Source organism: Triticum urartu, chromosome 1A, assembly GCF_056163025.1.
Source record: "Triticum urartu cultivar PI428250 chromosome 1A, HENAU_Tu73, whole genome shotgun sequence".
In the NCBI taxonomy this organism is placed as follows: Eukaryota; Viridiplantae; Streptophyta; class Magnoliopsida; order Poales; family Poaceae; genus Triticum; species Triticum urartu.
The window spans coordinates 267,876,496-267,882,495 of record NC_141873.1 but is presented as its reverse complement, the minus strand read 5'-3'; positions in this window follow the sequence as shown (position 1 = coordinate 267,882,495).

The window sequence follows — 6,000 nt, the reverse complement described above, 5'->3', positions numbered from 1 at the left end:
CACGTGATAGCTCGTTTCTGAGAACACTTTTTTAAAATAATTGCCGTATTACAAGTTTGTTATTTTTCCTGGAAACTTGGTCACATATAATGACACAATGCAAAGGTTTCCCAATTTTTTTGATTTTTTTGAATTTTTTATGCCCGTTTCAAAATGCGGTCATAACGGCGGGAATGACCGTTCCTAGCTAGTGGTTGAATCTTGGAATATTTTTGGTGTTTCTATGATTAAATAGATACTTATGTACCTAGAAATGATTTTTGGAAAAAATAAAGAGCAAACTACGAGGTAGCTACAGTTCAAATTTGACCCGCTTCCAACTGAATCGGCGGGAATTTGTCTTTTTCACCAGAGGTGGATAAAAACTTTTTACACCCAACCATTTGGTCAATTGTGCATTAAATATGGCCTAGTATTTTAGAAAAATGATTTGGTCCAATTTTGCAACAATTATTTGGTAGGTCCTTCACAAAAAAACCTCCTTTTGGGCACTCGAAAAATGGAAAATGGTTTTTTCGTCCAAAGAAAATGGAAACTTCCTTAGGCAACATTGTTTGCCATTCCAATATGCACCCTTGTGCACAATATGAGATCATTTGAACAAACTATGCCATGGATGTGGCCATAAGATTGATCATTTGGCTTGAAAGCCATTGATCTCCACACGTGATAGCTCGTTTCTGAGAACACTTTTTTAAAATAATTGCCGTATTACAAGTTTGTTATTTTTCCTGGAAACTTGGTCACATATAATGACACAATGCAAAGGTTTCCCAATTTATTGATTTTTTCTGTACATCTAGTGTGATTTTTCCTGTACAGCGCGCTTCCCGACTGGGGATTATTCCTCTAAAGGTTGTGCTGCTTCACGTGATGCGGTTCCAGTCTATATCCATTTTTTGAAGAGTTTCCTCATAAATGAGGTTCAATCCGCTGCCGCCGTCCATGAGTACCTTGGTGAGACGAAAGCCGTCCACTATTGGACTGAGGACCAATGCGGCTGGTGCTCGGGCTGTTCGGAATTTAGGTTCATCACTGGCGTTGAAGGTAATGACCGTGTCACTCCATGGGTTTATTGTTGCTACTTGGTAGACTTCGGCAAGGCTGCGGAGTGTCCTTTTTCGCATTTTATTTGATGCAAAGGTCTCGAAGACTGTTAATACCGTATTGGTGTCTCTGGGGTGGCTTTCTATGGCCTCCGGGATTAGGAGGTTTTCACCAATTTTGGCCACCTGCCGGAGTATCCAACATGCTCTAAGGCTGTGAGTTGGTGTGGCGTCCTCTGTACTATGAATTTTACAGGGTCCATTAAGCCATCCTTCCAGTACGGTTCCATGCCCTATAGAGGGTTTTTGCCTTTTGGTGTTTGACCCGGGTGTTTGGCGATGATGCACCCTTTTATTTCGGACTGGGCTTGCATTAAGGGCCGGATTGTCCCAAAATTTTGTTTCGGTTTTCCGGGGGCTTTCCATCGCATAGTACTTTCGTACTATGGACGCTAAGTCAAGGAAGCATGTGATATCACGGTGACTTATGGCGTTGAGTATTCCCTTGTCCGTGCAATTATTGCAGAAGGATGAAATTGCGTCTTGCTCGTGGTAGCCCTTTATCCTGTGCATAACCAGGAGGAATCTGGCCCAGTAATGATGTAATGTTTCTTTGGGCTCTTGCCTGATTTGGGATAGATCGCTAATGTTCGGGTGGGTGGGTGGAATTGAATCCGAAGCCTTACCCCTTCTGAGGCTCAGAGGCCGAGGAATTTCTGAACTCGAAAGTTTGGATTCCTGGATGTCGTCCAATGAATCCAGTCCGTCGCCTGATTCTCGGTTCAGGTCTTGAGTGATATCCTCCCCTCCGCGGACATCCGGCTTGGAGGGATCGGGAATCCGGACGTAGCGAGTCCTTAGGATAGATGAAGGGTCGCCGCACTGTCCCTCTACCATGGCAACGTGATGGGTGGCTTGGGGAGAGTTAATCTCTCTCAGATCTGTTTTAGGCCCAATCTGGTCGTAATCTGTAGCGACTCCCAGGGCGGCGAAGCGATCCAAGAGCTCGTTTATGGAGGAAAGCTCTATTGGATTTAACTGCTCGGCAAGTTCCGAGTTGACATAAAGATTGTTTTCGATGGCTCGAGAGGTCATCGTCGGCTCAGTAGCCGAACAGGTGGTCATAAGAAAACCACCTAGCCGGAGGGTTTGGCCGACAGCCAAAGCTCCCTTAGCAACGGTGCCGTCTTTAAAGACGGGGCTAGGCATCCTTCCTGATGGCGACGACACAGAGGAACTCTCAATGAAAGCACCAATGTCGGTGTCAAAAACGGCGGATCTCGGGTAGGGGGTCCCGAACTGTGCGTCTAGGCCGGATGGTAACAGGAGGCAGGGGACACGAAGTTTTACCCAGGTTCGGGCCCTCTCGATGGAGGTAAAACCCTACGTCATGCTTGATTAATATTGATGATATGGGTATTACAAGAGTTGATCTACCACGAGATCAGAGAGGCTAAACCCTAGAAGCTAGCCTATGGTATGATTGTTGATGTGTATGTTGTCCTCCGGACTAAAACCCTCCGGTTTATATAGACACCGGAGAGGGTTAGTGTTACATAAAGTCGGTTACAATGGTAGGATACCTGAACATCCGTATCTTCAAGCTTGCCTTCCACGCCAAGGAAAGTCCCCTCCGGACGCGGGACGGAGTCTTCAATCTTGTATCTTCATAGTACAGGAGTCCGGCTGAAGGTATAGTTCGGCTATCCGAACACCCCCTAATCCAGGACTCCCTCCGGGGGTGTGGGTGAGTAGAGGGATGGCCTGGCCAGCGGTGGGAGTAGTAGGGGGCGGTGAGGCCTCCGCGGCATCACAGCCGGCCACAGGAGGTAGGAGCACGCAGCACGACCGACGCTGGTTTGGGCGGCTGGAGCAAGAAGACCAGAGGTTGAAGAAGCACTACGGCCGTTGGATGAACATCGTCTGGTAATAGGAGCTAGAATCGTTCATATTGACTAAGTTGACAAAGCCCTCCGTCCCCGTCAACTTGGTAGGCCCACAAGTCAGCCTCCCACTATGCTGGGTTCCAGCTGGCAGGGGGAATATTCATTTTTTTGTGCGTAATAAGGAGGCACTTCCTTGTGTGCGAAGATAGCTGGTGGGTCCGACATGTCAGCAAGGGGCACGTTATTTTCATGAAATATAGAGGCCCTGGTGGGTCCTAGATGTCAGGTGGAGGAATCATTATTTTGCGCTTAATAAGGAGGCATTTCCTTGTGTGCGGCCGTGGACCCAGCTGTCAGCCTCTCCACGCACAGTCTACTTCCAATGGTGTCGTTCGTTGACCACGTTGACCATGCCACGCCGAGCGCATCCAAGGTGGTGGACGACGGTGAGGCACTGGACAGCAACGAGCCGGAGATGGGAAGACGCGGGAGTAGAGTCGCAGACGGAGAGGTGTACGAGGGTTAACTGGTTCTAGTGCGGTGTGGTTCGGCAGTCGGTGGTGAAGAACAGGAGGTGTGGATGGGTGGAGGGATGGCCTAGCCAACGGTGGAGTAGCGCTTCGTAGCGAAGCGTGCTAAGCAGAGCTGCTAGCAGCAGGAGGCGGGAGGTGGTCCCGGCGGTGCTAGAGGAAGAAGACGAGAGATTGAAGATGGATGCCGGTCGTTGGATGTAAATCCAACGGCTAACATGTCAGAATCATTTGTTGACTAAATTGACAATGACTTGCGTTGGCTTCGACCTATTGGCCCATATTTTAGCCTCCAAAAATGTGGCACGTATTCAACCCACATTTCAGAATTTGTAGTCTTTTTTTTACACGGCAGAATTTACAGTCAATTTGATCTTTTCTTGAATTACAGCCATTAGCTGGGCTGGGTGAACAAATAATGTAGCGCTCATGCGACCCATTTATTTTATTTCCTAAAAAATTACAGGCCATTTGCACTTTCTCGAAATACACGATTTTGCTGGGCTGATTCTAATTATAATGTTGGGTTGGGCCAGCAATGTTATCAAAAAATAAAAAGGGGTTGAGCATTTTGTTACAAATATATTTAAATAATAAGTGATATTATTACATTCGTCCTTAAATCTTACCATGCTTTTGTACACAATCACTAGGATTTTCATGCCAAAACAATCCAGGATTTTATTTGTTAAGAAATTATTTTTATAAGTTAATAAGATGTGGGATATTGTTTTCTTACATATGTAAGTATCTGTTAAATATATGATGACAATAAAAATAATATATAATAACATATAAAATAATTTAAATATATATAATATAGTTAGAAGGGAAACATAGGTTGGACCTGGCGTTCCTATTCTTATATAGAAAAATAGAACAGACCTCTGCGTTTTCTTCAACAAAATACATAAATTGGGCTGCCAAAAATAAAACCTCGGATGGGAGGTCCATAGGCCGGTCGATACATGACGGCCCTAAGAAAATACAAACAGGCCTATGGACCTCCCATCCGAGGTCGTCGGCTATGCATGTTAAAAATGAAAGCCTAGACAGGGAAGCCCAAAACCACGTCCAACACTTGCTAAAACTTCGTCCCTCCTTTTCTCTGTGTTTCTCACACTCGACATTGTGTGGGCATTTTGACTGTGCATCATATGAAGATGTGCTATGCATGAATGTTGATCAGCATGATGTTAACTGGCTGGTAGTTCCATTTTCGACCATGAATAAAACTTCCAACATGATGTCAACCCTGTTTGAAAAGGACGTGTTAATATAAATGCTCTGCCTCTGAAAGTTGCAGTTTCTTATCTGAAACTGAACTTGCAGTTTCTTATCTGGAACTGAAACTTGCAGTTTCTTCTCTGAGAATCACATTGTCTGCACTTTTATACTCCTATGAAACTACATTTTTTTAAGTGCTAAAAATAGATCTCTAGAATTCATAAAATACTTCATATGCTCAATACTGCAAATCTGAAATTCAAAAGACATTCATATCTGAAAGTACTCTCAAAATACACAACACAAAACACAATTCACAACCTGCAAATACTGACAACCCTAAGCTCCTCCTGACAATTCACAACATGCCCGACTATTGGGCTGGGGGGTGGGGGCAGCCCCCTCCTATTCCTCGGCGGCAGACAACTGCCCCGTGAGACGATGTGAACGGCGAGGGAGACGATGGCGGGGAAGCGTCATCGGGCCAACTACTTTTCTCCTCTTGCAGTTGGGTTCGGTTGACGAAGACTCCACCGGCTCGCTCTGGCTGGACACCCTCACAAATGGCACCCTGTAGATGCTCGATCCTTCAATCTCGGGTGGATGCTCCATCTGGGATCGATACTCCCACCACCGCTCCCTCACGATCGGATTCGGTGAATTTGTTTGCTCCATGGCCCAGAGGAGCAGCTCTATGTACTCCGGTGCAACTCCCTCCGGGAGTATCGTTGCCTTTTCGCTGTGTTGCAGATATTTGGCCATGAATGTCACCGTCGCCGCTAGTTGGTCCTTGTTGTCAAACCAAGACTGTATCTCCAACATCCTAGCTAGCTTCACAGGGTCGCCGTCTGTGATCCTCACGTATTGGTTGTACTCCTCCATCGATCTACTTCTCCACAGCACCTTCACTCACCGACGGTGGTTTTTGAATGGAAGAGGAGAGGAGCAGCGCTAGTTTTGGATTAGAACGATAGAGGAGCGACGCTGGTTTTGGACTAGAACAGGAGAGGAGGGGCGGTGGTTTTGAAATGGAAGAGGAGAGGAGCGGTGCTGCATTTAGATTGGAATAGGAGAGGAGCGGCGGTGGTTTAAGAGGAGAAGAGCAGAAGAGCGGCGCTGGTCTTGGAAGTATTTTTTGTTGTTTTGCGTATTTTGGGTCAAAGTTTGACCACGTACTGTATTTGACAAGCAAAATGTGAATGCATGTCACCGAAAATTGTATCGTTTGGTTCGTATCTGAATGTACTTTGAAATTATATTATTTTTGCAACGTATAACATATATTTTATGTGCGAAAATAATGGTCAATTA